Below are 13822 nucleotides of genomic sequence, written 5' to 3'. Positions count from 1 at the left end.
GTTTATCTGAATAGTCTTATCATGGGTAAATGTGAGGTTTATGTTAGGCTTAAAAAAATTATGGGAACATTTAAATAAAAGTAGAGACTATTACCTGCTGTGATATACAGATCAACCAATAATTATCAGCTCATTTCTTTCATACTTCTCCACTTCGCCCTTCCTGGATCATCCTAAAGTAAATCTCAAGCATCATATAATTTCATGCATAAATATTTCAGTATTAATCTCAAAATGTAAGATAAGGACTTAAGAAACATAGTCATAGTACTATTATTCCACCTAAAAATTAGCAATAATTCCTTACTATCATATAGCTAGTCTCTTCAGTTCAGTTCAGTCTCTCAGTTGTGTCTGACTCTTTGTGACCCCATGAATTGCAGCACACCAGGCCTCCCTGTCCATCACCAACTCCTGGAGTTCACTCAAACTCACATCCATCGAGTTGGTGATGCCATCCAGCCATCTCATCCTCTGTTGTCCCCTTCTCCTCCTGCCCCTAATCCCTCTTAGCATCAGAGTCTTTTCCAATGAGTCAACTCTTCGCATGAGGTGGCCAAAGTACTGGAGTTTCAGCTTTAGCATCATTCCTTCCAAAGAAATCCCAGGGCTGATCTCCTTTAGAATGGGCTGATTGGATCTCCTTGCAGTCCAAGGGACTCTCAAGAGTCTTCTCCAACACCACAGTTTAAAAGCATAAATTCTTCGGTCTTCAGCTTTCTTCACAGTCCAACTCTCACATTCATACATGGCCACTGGAAAAACCATAGCCTTGACTAGACGGATCTTTGTTGGCAAAGTAAGGTCTCTGCTTTTGAATATGCTATCTAGATTGGTCATAACTTTCCTTCCTAGGAGTAAGCGTCTTTTAATTTCATGGCTGCAATCACCATCTGCAGTGATTTTGGAGCCCAAAAAAATAAAGTCTGACACTGTTTCCACTGTTTCCCCATCTATTTCCCATGAAGTGATGGGACCAGATGCCATGATCTTCATTTTCTGAATGTTGAGCTTTAAGCCAACTTTTTCACTCTCCTCTTTCACTTTCATCAAGAGGCTTTTTAAGTTTCCCCAATTATAACTTAATTTTAAAAATAGTTTGTTTATATAAAGATGCACATAAGTACCATGCATTTTTAAAGATTGTTATATCTACATCTCTTCCTTCTATATGTTTCCTCTTCCTCTTGGCTCTTTTCTATTGTCTTTTTCTTTTTTTGACTCTTTTATTCTTGCAGTTTATTTATTTTTTTGGTTCTCAAAATTCATTCTTTATTTTGATATAAAAAATAAGCCCTTCAACTTGTAAAGAGTGTCACTTTTTTCATATTGTTTATTGTTGTAGAGCAAACTTATAGAATAAGACTATCTGTTGCCAGCTCCAAGGATGTCTCATATAGTTTAGAAAAAAAGTCATTGTTACTTAGACTCAGACAAGCATCAGGGTGGAGAAAGGAGTAGCTAATCTGATTTTTTTCATACTTTTACTAAATCATAACTAGAAAAGCTAGTAGTTGGGATGACAGATAATTACGCCAGAATTTGGTAGTGGTGGTAAAACCAGGTACCTGAAAGCCAGCTAAATTATAAAAACATGACCTTTTTTCACCATTCTTCCATTTCTGGAGTTCAAGAGCTGTGTTTGATACCCCTGTAGGCTAACAATAGGCTTGAGTTATAATGTGTAGATTCCTTTTGATTATAGTTGCCAAGGAAATCTTTAAATTCTTGAGGGTTTGACTTGTCTTGGAAAGAAGTAAGTTAGGCGGCAGACTGCTGATCTGGATTTGCTTAAATGGAAAACATTTACACTAGGAGTCCAGCTGATAGGCTGTTGAAATCACCAGGCTTGTACTGATCACCGAGTTCCGTCAGCTAATCGGGACACCATCTCCAGATCTTTAAGTGACATGTTTGAAGTTCTCGTGGTAAAGTTGTGGCCTTGATGCCGTTCGCTCTGGTTATCTTCTTTGATTTTTAATGCCTAGCATTCTGCAGCAGCTGTAGCAGCCACAGCATAGTAAAATTTTGCCACAAAGCCTGCCTTACTGACCTTCAGCTGCCTGACAAATTCACTGTGCTGTTGCTCAGCCCAACCTCAGAACCATTTATCCCGAAGATGCAACTGGCACTCAAAGATACAAGATAGTGTGTTTGCTCCAGACACACTGAGCCGCTCCAGACTTTCAAGCAGTGGCTGTAATTTTCCCAATACTGTCTTAGCTACCAGGTTCTGTTGGAAAGGTTCACACTGAGAACCCGACCAGCTGGCAAACCAGGAAAGGATACACTTCATCTTCTGGGAAGTGATGTAAGACATGGGGGAGGGGAAGAGTTAGAAGTGTCTGTGACAGAGGATAAGGGAGAAGGGCAGGGGAGCGGCATTGAAGAGGAAGATGATTCCAGGGGCACCCTCCCCTTTCCTCTCACAGGGTACCTGGAGACCATCACAAGAATGCTTGGACTCCAACTATTGTGCTTCTGTTTTCTGAAAACTTATAAGAAAGGCCAGTCAGGCAACCCAGGCACGTCTGGTCTCTTGCAGTTTATTTTTAAAGAGACAGTTCATATGTGCTAGAGAGTTTTCCACACTCTGGGTTTTGCTGACTGTATCTTTCCGGTGGGTTTACAGTATTTCCTTCTCAGAATAATGTTTTTAAATGCAAAAAATAAAATGCATAGGATTATAGAGGAAACCCATTATCTCTATTTAGGTATTAAATTATTAAAAACACAATATGATGTTAATATATGTGCTCTCTTAAAAAAATATGTTAGATTAAAGATCTCACAATGGGTCTTTAACTACCATCATTTTGGAGTAGTAATGATGTTTTGAAATTCCAGCCAACAGTTGTCATATGATATGAAAATATCTGTAAAATCTTTGGCAGCAAAGTTATAGGCACCGCTAATAGTAATATCTCTATAATTTGTTACCTATGTTTGCAATCGAAGGGAATTTAAACTTCAGTTTAATGTTACTGAAGATCAGGATGTATTTTTTACCCATCCAAGTTCATGTATTTCCCAGAATATTTTCATGGGCCTGATTCATGGACCCCTATTAAAAACTTTGTGGTCCTACAATTTTGGCAAGACAGTTTTGTAGATACTGTGTACTGTCTTCAGGAAGTGCATAATGTTTGCATGTCTTTTTTCTTTCTGTTATGTTAGGAGCTATAAAGTTTTATTGCCTAGATTCATTATTTTATCAGGAGTTGTAAAGTTATATTGTCTTTCTGTCATTCCATGTTTATTTATTATATACGTATTTCTACAAAGATGAATTTCCTGTCATCAACTCATTGCTCTGAGGTATAATTTGTATAGGAAGGGCAGGATAAATGTTTGCTTCTTTCCATTTACTAGTTTTCAAAATAATGGATTGGTTCCCTGTGTGTGTGTGTGCTAAGTCACTTCAGTTGTATCCAGCTCTTTGTGACCCTATGGAGTAGCCCGTAATCCTCTGTCCTTGGGATTCTCCAGGCAAGAATACCAAAGTGGGTTGCTATGCCCTTTTCCAGGGGATCTTCCTGACCCAGGGATTGAACCTGAGTTTCCTGCACTGCAGGTGGATTCTTTAGCCACTGAGCCACCTGGGAAGCCCAGATTGGTTCCCTGTTGCTGCTGCTAAGTCACTTCAGTTGTGTCCGACTCTGTGCGACCCCATAGGTGGAAGCCCACCAGGCTCCCCTGTCCCTGGGATTCTCCAAGCAAGAACACTGGAGTGGGTTGTCATTTCCTTCTCCAATGCATGAAAGTGAAAAGTGAAAGTGAAGTCGCTCAGTCGTGTCTGACTCTTAGCAATCCCATGGACTGCAGCCCACCAGGCTCCTCCGTCCATGGGGTTTTCCAGGCAAGAGTACTGGAGTGGGTTGCATTGCCTTCTTCGGATTGGTTCCCTAGCATCCACCAAAGATGGCCAATTGTAGGCAGATAGATTGGGGGTTTCCCAGAGAAAGAGAACCAGGAATGATTTTCCTTTTCTTTCTTAATAACACGAATTTTATTTATTTATTTACCTTTGGTTGTGCTGTGTCTTTGCTGCTGCACACTCAGGCTTTCTCTAGTTGCAGAGAGCGGGGCCTGCTCTTGGTTGCACAGGCTTCTCATTGCTGTGCAGTCTCTTGTTGCAGAGCACGGGCTCCAGGTGTGCAGGCTCCAGGAGTTGCAGCTCACGGGCCCAGTAGTGGTGGATGGGCTCAGTTGCCCTGTGGCATGTGGGATTCCCCCGACCAGGGATCTAACCCGTGTCCCTGCATTGGCAGGCAGATTCTTTACCACTGCACCATCAGGAAAGCCCTGCTTCACGGATTCAAACATACTAGAGGCATTTCAATCCAGTGTAGTTGCTCTTATTGATGCCTAGATGGCCTTTTTGTCATGACTTCACTCAAGTTTCTTGCCATTTGGTATGACTGGGGTTCCAGTCTTTTTCCTGCACCAGAAAGCAATACATTAATATACTTTCTTACTTGTTTTATTCCACAATATGCATACAGTTTCAAAATAATATCTACACTACCTCTCAAGGTGTTTAAGGCATTTTGCAGTTCTTATTGTTCCTATGGTGTATTCTATTAAGAATTTACTATCAAATTAGTGTATTTTTTAAAGTTCATTTATTTCTAATTGAAGGATAATTGCTTTACAATGCTGTGTTGGTTTCTGTCACACATCAGCATGAATCAGCCATAGGTATACATTCGTCCCCTCCCTCTTGAAACTCCCTCCCACCTCGCACCCCAGCCCACCATTCTAGGTTGTCACAAATTAGTATGTTTTAAAGTCATTTGAAATAATTCCTATTTGGTTTTGCCACCAACTTAAGACATCCTTTTAGGTTCATGTAACATTTTGTTTTTAAATTTTATATGTAGCTTATTTTAAAATTAAAATTTACAAATTTATAAACCAAGGCATATTCAGACATAATATATCTCTTACTTTTTCTCTCTTCTGACTTATAGGTAACTTTAAAAGCAGTTACCTATTTTCACTTGAAAATATTAACATATATAGGTACATGTTTGCACTCCATGCCCACTTTCCTCCACGCTTATTTTTTAGTATATCTCAGCAGTCATTTTATAGAGTGTATAGAGATATTTGCTTTGCTTTTTACATAGTACTCTTCTGTATTTATTAAGCTAGTTCCCTGAGGTAGGAAGGCAGTGGGACATAACCTTTAAAAGAATGACAGGCATTGAGGACAGGACATAAACTGGTTAGAACCAACTAGGTCTAAGATGGCAGATGACTGACTTCCACTAGGCCTTAAGACTCAGTATACACTCGTAATAGATCAGCTAAATGACATGACAGTTCTGAGACTGGACCATAAAAGACTGAAAAGTGGGCAGTGGCCCAGTTCCTGGAAATCCCCATCCCTTCCCCAAAATAGTTGGAATAATCTTCCCACTCATTAGCCTCTGAGATTACCCACCCCTATAAAAACCGACAACCCTGTACCCTGGTGCTTCTCATCTTCTGAGGTGGCCCATACTCTGTGGGGTGTTTTGCCCTGAGTAAACCTTCTTTCACTTTACTGTGGTTAGCGCTTGAATTCTTTCCTGTGTGAAGCCAAGAACCCTTGCTTGGCAGCCATTCCAGACACTCACCTGAGACCTAGGATGTGACCATTCTCTCAGGCCCACTTTCTTTCCTGCAACACTATTGGGAGACATATAGGATTTTCTCTTTAGACTTTATAAATACTGCTGCAGTGAATAGCCTGTATATACACCTTTGTATTTTTCCCAGATTGTCTTTGGGGTATTTTCCTAGAAATAAAATTGTTAGAAATTGTACCTCTCCACACCATAAATAATGTATCATTTTTGCATTCTTGCCAGAAAGTGTCCAAAGTGTTGTTAAGCTTTTTGAAGTGTCAAAAACAGCTCCTAGATAGCCCATGCATTGCTGCCACTCGTTCCATGGATTCAGAGCTGAGAGAGCTCAGAATTGGAAGCACTATGTAGAGCCTTGGACTAGAACAATGGAGTAGTTCAAACTGGGAAAGGAGTGCGTCAGGACTGTATACTGTCACCCTGCTTATTTAACTTATATGTGAGAGAGTCAGTTCCTAGGCAGGTTGATAAGTCTGGTGGTCCCCAAGGAGAGAGGGGTCTGGGGTTCTTGAGGAGGAGATAAGGGTCTGGAATTCTAAAGGAGGAGGAAAGGACAAACTTTTTTCCTCTACATTTCTTAGGATTATATAACAATAATGTATCCTGCTTGAGGACAGTTTCTGGAAAAAACCTTCTGGCTAATCCTGTAATCTTAAAATGTAAATTATGGGAGTGGGTCTTTATAACCTCCAGATGTTCTTTCGACTCATTGTAATAAGTAGTTAAAAAGTGTATAACTCCATTGCTAACACTAACAAGGGGGCACTTTTTCTGCCCCCTTCTGATGTCTATGTTAAAAGCTTTCTCTGTCTTTTTTATACTTTAATAAAACTTTTTTACACAAAAGCTCTGTGTGATTAAGCCTCCTTAAGAATGTGATCATTCGCCTCAAGAATGAATTCTTCTCCTCTGGAGGCCAAGAATCCTGGTGTCTTTTGTGGTTCAGCAACGACCTTTCATATGCAGAATACATCATGCAGAATGCCAGGCTGGATGAATCACAAGCTGGAATCAAGATTGCTGGAAGAAGTAGCACTAACCTCAGATATGCAGATGACAAGACCCTTATGGCAGAAAGCAAAGAGGAACTAAAAAGCTTCTTGATGAAGGTGAAAAAGGAGAATGAAAAAGCTGGCCATTTTGAATATGCCTTTATTACATCAGAATGTTGGTTCCTCAAAACTGCTAGCTACTTATGCTTATTATTAATTAGATGGCTAAATTTCTGAATCATAGAAATGTGGCTATAGAAAGAATATAACAGGTCATCTAGGCTGCTACAATGTAAAGAAAATCTATCATTTATTTTCTAGCTTCCTTCCAGTCTAATTTAAAGCACTAATGTACACTGGATATTCTATGTGCTAAATGTGAGGATTTATTCTTTTCAGATTTGTAATAAGACTTTTTATAGAAGTGCTCAAGTTATTATTCTATCTCAGGTATTTACAGATGGCAGGTATGATAGATTTAAAAATCTCCCCAAGAAGATGGCTCTATAGAAGTCTTTAAGCTTTAATTCTAAATCCTGCCTTTAGCTGATTATGCGCAACCTGGCAGCGTAGGTCTGAGACATAACACTGTGTTTCTATAATGTTACTCTCCTCCGGGAGCTTAGAGTCTTGGAAGAAGAACCACAAGCAGCATGGTGGGTGCTAGGATAGAGGCATGTGGGTATTATTTTCAAGGCACACAGCAAGAGCATCTTTAGAGAAGAAGGCCTGGGACCAGGAAATACATAGGCCTTTAAAGTTCTAAATTCTTCGTGTATAACACATATTGGGGGGCTTCCCTGGTGGCTCAGAAGGTAAAGAATCTGCCTGTAATGCAGGAAACATGGGTTTGATCCCTGGGTCCGGAAGATCCCCCAGAGAAGGGAATGGCTACCCACTCCAGTATTCTCACCTGGGGAATTCCATGGACATAGGAGCCTGGTGGCCTGTAGTCCATGGGGTCACAAAGAGTCAGATGCCACTGAGCAAATAACACACACATGAGCAAATAGTAGCCCATATTAGGCACCCAAGAAACTTTAGTAAGTTCTTGATCAAAGAGTTTACTGACTGAATAAATAAATAAGAGAAATTATAGTTTCATTGGAAAGCATATGCATAAGTATGAGTTTTAGAATGGATGGGATATTAAAATACATACTTCAGGTTTTCTAGAAGAAAGAAGGGAGGAAATAAAATGGCGTGGAATCTCTTCTTCCTTTATTCCTTAAATTCTTAAATTTGTACAATATATCCAATGAGTAATGTGGTCAGAATGAGTAATGTGGTTAGTTACATTTCTACCTGTTTCCCCACCCCTACCCCTGATGTCCATGACTTATTTGTTCTGCTTCATGCTGTGTGGGCCAGCTCTCACAGCATGAAGCTGCCTTGGGAAACACGTCTTGGAGCTGGATCATATCCTGTCATTGAAGTTCACTTCAGTAGAGGTTCCGTTTGAAAAACAGTGACAGGATATGTCCCATGGTTAGATGCACGTTGCTTCTGGCAACTTCCCTTAAAGAGGACAGGCTTTATTATGGTATAGAGAGAGTCCCTGTGTTTAACTCAGAATTCATATGAACTAGGATTTTGTGAAGTTCAAATGCTTACATATGAAGCCATAAGTAACAAAAGTTGTTTTGTGGCCTTTGGTATCTCTCCGTACATGTCTGAGTCGTTTCCTCTTCTTTCTCCCCCGTGCGGCCTCCAACCCCTTCAGCTCCTCTTTCTGTCTCTCTTTCTCCCTTTGGTTCTTGCTCTCTTCCTCTTCCGTTATAGATGAGGTCATTAAGATTTGGAGCCAAGAGAAGTGCATTGCTGTAACTTTAATCTCCATACTCAATTTATGACTCTCTCTTTTTTTTTTTTTAGAAGATAGGTATACTTTATAGTGGGAGGATAACTTTCTTAAGTGTGCTATTTTAGAATGTAAATGGATCTCACCTGGTTGGCTTAGATGGTAAAGAATCTGCCTGCAATGCAGGAGACTGGAATATGACTTCTGGGTCCAGAAGATCCCCTTGAGAAGGGAATGGCAACCCACTACAGTATGCTTGCCTGGGAAATCCCATGGACAGAGGAGCCTGCCTACAGTCCAGGGGGTTGAATAAGAATCAGATACAACCGAGTGACTAACACTTGAATGTCCTCCTTATTGCAAATGTCAGACTTAAATTGAAGAAAGTAGGGAAAATCACTAGGCCATTCAGGTATGACCTAAATCAAATGCCTTACGATTATACAGTGGTAGTGGCAAATAGGTTCAAGGGATTAGATCTTATACACAGAGTGCCTGAAGAACTATGAACAGAGGTTTCTAACACTGTACAGGAGGCAGTGATCAAGACCATCCTGAAGAAAAAGAAATGCAAAAAGGCAAAATAGTTGTCTGAGGAGGACTTACAAATAGCTGAAACAAAAGAGAAGAGAAAGGCAAAGGAGAAAAGGAAAGATATACCCATCTGAATGCAGAGTTCCAAAGAATAGTAAGGAGAGATAAGAAAGCCTTCTTAAGTGAACAATTCTAAGAAATAGAGGAAAACAATAGAATGGGAAAGACATTAGAATGGGAAAACAATAGAATAGAAGTCTCCTCAAGAAACTTAGACATGCCACGGGAACATTTCATGCAAAAATAGACACAATAAAGCACAATAAGGAAACAGTAGAAACCTAACAGAAGCAGAAGATATTGAGAAGAGGTGGCAAGAATACACAGAAGAACTATGCAAAAAAGATTTTAAAGACCTGGATAACCATGATGATGTAATCCCTCACCTAGAGCCAGATATCCTGGAGTGTGAAATCAAATGGGCCTTAGGAAGCATTACTATGAACAAAGCTAGTGGAAGTGATGGAATTTCAGTTGCGCTATTTAAAATCCTAAAAGATGATGCTGTGAAAGTGCTGCACTCAGTTCAGTTCAGTTCAGTTCAGTCGCTCAGTTGTGTCCGACTCTTTGCAACCCCATGAATCACAGCACGCCAGGCCTCCCTGTCCATCACCAACTCCCAGAGTTCACTCAGACTCACATCCATCGAGTCAGTGATGCCATCCAGCCATCTTATCCTCTGTTGTCCCCTTCTCCTCCTGCCCCCAATCCCTCCCAGCATCAGAGTCTTTTCCACTGAGTCAACTCTTCGCATGAGGTGGCCAAAGTACTGGAGTTTCAGCTTTAGCATCATTGCTTCCAAAGAAATCCCAGGGCTGATGTCCTTCAGAATGGACTGGTTGGATCTCCTTGCAGTCCAAGGGACTCTCAAGAGTCTTCTCCAACACCACAGTTCAAAAGCATCAATTCTTCAGCGCTCAGCCTTCTTCACAGTCCAACTCTCACATCCATACATGACCACAGGAAAAACCATAGCCTTGACTAGACGGACCTTTGTTGGCTCAATATGCCAACAAATTTGGAAAACTCAGCAGTAACCATAGGACTGGAAAAGGTCAGTTTTCATTCCAATCCCAATGAAAGGCAATGCCAAAGAATGCTCACACTACCTCACAATTGCAGTCATCTCACATGTTAGCAAGGTCATGCTCAAAATCCTCCAAACTAGACTTCAACAGTACATGAACTGAGAACTTCCAGATATTTATGCTGGATTTAGAAAAGGCAGAGGAACCACAGATTAAATTGCCAACGTCTGTTGGATCACAGAAAAAGCAAGGGAATTCCAGGTAAACATCTACTTCTGCTTCATTGACTACATTAAAGCCTTTGACTGTGTGGATCACAACAAATTGTGGAAAATTCTTCAGGAGATGGGAATACCAGACCGTATTGCCTGAGAAACCTGTATGAAGGTCAAGAAGCAACAGTTAAAACCAGACATGGAACAATGAACTGGTTCAATATTGGGAAAGGAGTACATCAAGACTGTGTATTGTCACCCTGCTTATTTAATTGATATACAAAGTACATCATGTGAAATGCCAGCATGGATGAACCACAAACTGAAATTAAGATTGCCGGGAGAAATATCAATAACCTCAGATATGCAGATGGCACTACCCTAATGGCAGAAAGCAAAGAGCCTCTTGATGAAAGTGAAAGAGGAGAGTGAAAAAGCTGACTTACAACTCAACATTCAAAAAAACAAATATCATGGCATCTAGTCCCATCACTTCATGACAAATGGATGGGGAAACAATGGAAACAGTGACAGACTTTATTTTCTTAGGCTCCAAAACCCCCACGGATGGTGACGGCAGCTATGAAATTAAGACACTTCCTCCTTGGAAGAAAAGCTGTGACAAACCTAGACAGCATATTGAAAAACAGAGACATTACTTTGTCAACAAAGGTGTGTCTAGTCAAAACTATGTTTTTTTCAGTAGTCATGTATGGATGTGAGAGGTGGACCATGAAGAATGCTGAGCACCAAAGAATTGATGCTTTTGAACTGTGGTGTTGGAGAAGACTCTTAAGAGTCCCTTGGACTGCAAGGAGATCAAACCAATCAATCCTAAAGGAAATCAATCCTGAATAATTCATTGGAAGGACTGATGCTGAAGCTGATGCTCCAATACTTTGGTCACCTGATGTGAAGAGACAACTCATTGGAAAAGTGCCTGATGCTGGGAACGATAGAAGGCAGGAGGAGAAGGGGGCCACAGTGGATGAGATGATTTGGATGGCATCACTGACTCAATGGACGTGAGTTTGAGCAAGCTCTGAGAGATTGGGAAGCAGAGGGAAACCTAGTGTGTTGCAGTCCATGGGGTTGCAAAGAGTCAACACGACTAAGTGACTGAACAACAAGAATGTAAATTTGGGCTTATTAGAGGAATTTTGTCAATTCGTGAACAGGGCTTAGTTCCACATTTCTTATTCTCATGTTTCAAATTTATAGTTGCTTTTGAGCCTATTATGGTGGGCAAAAAAATGTTCTGAATTTAATAAAATTATCAGCTCCTTTATTAACTTTTTGGTGCCCAGTACTTTGGACAGCCAATGTCCTCCTGACATATGGGGAAGCAGTAGCAGAGAAATCAGTTTCTCTGGTAGCAGAGAAATCAGGCTAGACCCTTTCTTTCCTGACCGCAAAGTGAAGTGCACGGATCCTTTGAAGAAGGAAATGTAAGGTCTGTTATAAAATCATGGAGAAGTGAAGGAGGGTGGGAAAAGGGGTGTGGGGATAGGTGAGTGAGGACAAAGAGGCTCAGGAGTAAGAAGATAGCAGCCGTGAGAGATGACCTCACTTCCTATCCTAAGACCATGTTCTCCAGTGGGCACAGCAGATGCTTAATGGTCAGAGAACTTGCATACATTTGGCTCCGATGTTTTCTTAGGCAATACACTCAGCTCTTCTGGCCAGTTTCCTCATTTAAAAAAAATGGAGATTAACAATGAAGTCCAGCAAGTCTTTGTTCCATGGAAGAGAGAAAGAGAAATTTAAAGAAAGGAAGAGTTCATTAAACAATGAAATACAAGAAAATTGGAACCATTTCCTTGCCAGGTACCCTTCCTCACATATTCCAGAGGAAAGTGTGTGGCTGGGAACAATGACACCAACTGAATGCACTTTTTCATTCTTTGGCTTTGGCCTATACACTTGTAGGTTCCCAGGTCATCATACGGGACCAAGTGATGAATTTCTTTTGCTTAGGATAGGACAGCATAATTTCCAGAATCAATGCAAACTTGTCTCCTTCAGAAAGAAATGAATGCAAGAGAGAGGCAGCAACCCGCAGATCCAGTTTGCCTCATCAGCCTGTGACCAGAAGAGCATCCCTGGAAAGAATACTACTCTATGGGAGCAAGTCCTGAACCTTTTGCTCACCTGGGTGAATAATTCCTACAGTAGCCTAGTAAAATGTCTTTGGATCTGAACAGTTCTTGATACCATTTCTGCCTCTTGAAGGGTGAAATTTGCCTCATTTTCTTCTGTTTGAAAGTAACAGAGTAGGCTACATGGAGTAATATAACCCTTTGAAGAGAATTTTAGCAAAATAAGTAAAGCTGAAGACATGTTCTAAAACCAATTATTCTATTAAATATATCTCTAAAGCAAATGATTCCTTTAAACTTCATGACACAAATAGAAACTTATTATATTTGTAGGGTACTCTGAGTTCACTGCTTTCAGAAGATGTCTAGGTGTTACCCATCAGGCCATCCTGAGTGCTGAGGAGATTTTACATTACACATTAGTAACTCATTTGCACAAATTTTATAAAACCTAGAAAAACTTAGATATGCATGTTGAGAAACATACATATGAATATTTATAGAGGCATTGTTTATAAAAGCAAAAAAATTTGGAATACAACCTAATAATCAATAAAAGAATGGATACATGAAGTGTGATATAATCACGTAATGGAATACTATACAGGAGTGGAAAGGAATGAACTAGAACTAATGTATCATTATCAATGAGACAATGTTGTTCAAAACAGCAAGTTGCAAAAAGTATACATATAGTGTGATGCTGTTTATATAAAAATTTAAAAGTCAAAACAATTGTTTATATTGCACAGGGATACTTACATAAGTATGAAAATATATGGAAATGCATGAGATGTTAAATTCCAAGTTCTAGAAAGTACTTATCTCAGGAGAGCTAAGATATTGTGGAGAACACAAGGGGGAATGTTGATGTCACCAGTATTTTACGTCTTAAGCTGCCTGGTAGGTACACAAGTACATGTTAATTATGCTTTGTACTTTGTTATATTTTAATATTCTATAAGAAATTTCAAAACTTAAAAATTAAACTATGATGGGACTGCCCTGTTGATCCAGTGGCTAAGATGCCACGCTCCCACACTCCCAATGCAGGGAGGTGTTCTGATTAACATGCAAAATGTTGACTCCTCTATAGTGTAGAGATTGGGTTTGTGGAGAGTAAAGAAGAAAGAACAGGAGAAATTTGCTGCAGTTCAAACTGTAGAGCACTTTTGCTTGAAATGCCACTTACTCTTGCTTCCAGTATTTTTTGCTTGGTCTCTCCCTGCATCTTTCTGGCCATGCCTTTTCATCCTCATCTCTAATTCCTCTTCCTCCTCTGCCTACTAAATGTTGCTGTTTCCCTGGGTGTTTCTTTTTTACCCTCTTTTCTTTTCAATTTTTAGGTATATGTTTTAGTGATCTCATTTATATCCCAACTTCAATTACCACTTTTATGATCATAATTCCCAAATTTATTTCTCCAATCCAATCTTTTTATCCCAACTCCAAACTGTCTA

General features: G+C 40.0%; 1 protein-coding gene and 1 pseudogene across 2 annotated transcripts in view; one reads left to right on the top strand and one right to left on the bottom strand.

Annotated features, from left to right (window-relative positions):
• The window catches only part of SLC35F2 (solute carrier family 35 member F2), a 58328-nt gene that overhangs the window by 22148 nt on the left and 22358 nt on the right, over positions 1-13822 (top strand). The gene's annotated exons all lie outside the window — the stretch shown is intronic.
• Positions 1985-2448, bottom strand: LOC147357375 (uncharacterized protein C14orf119 homolog; annotated as a pseudogene).

This window comes from Bos grunniens, chromosome 15 (genome assembly GCF_055505025.1).
Source record: "Bos grunniens cultivar Pamir isolate PY7600 chromosome 15, Bosgru_T2T1.0, whole genome shotgun sequence".
NCBI classification, from domain to species: domain Eukaryota; kingdom Metazoa; phylum Chordata; class Mammalia; order Artiodactyla; family Bovidae; genus Bos; species Bos grunniens.
Note: the sequence above shows the minus strand (reverse complement) of the source record. Positions and strands in the feature narration are given on the sequence as shown.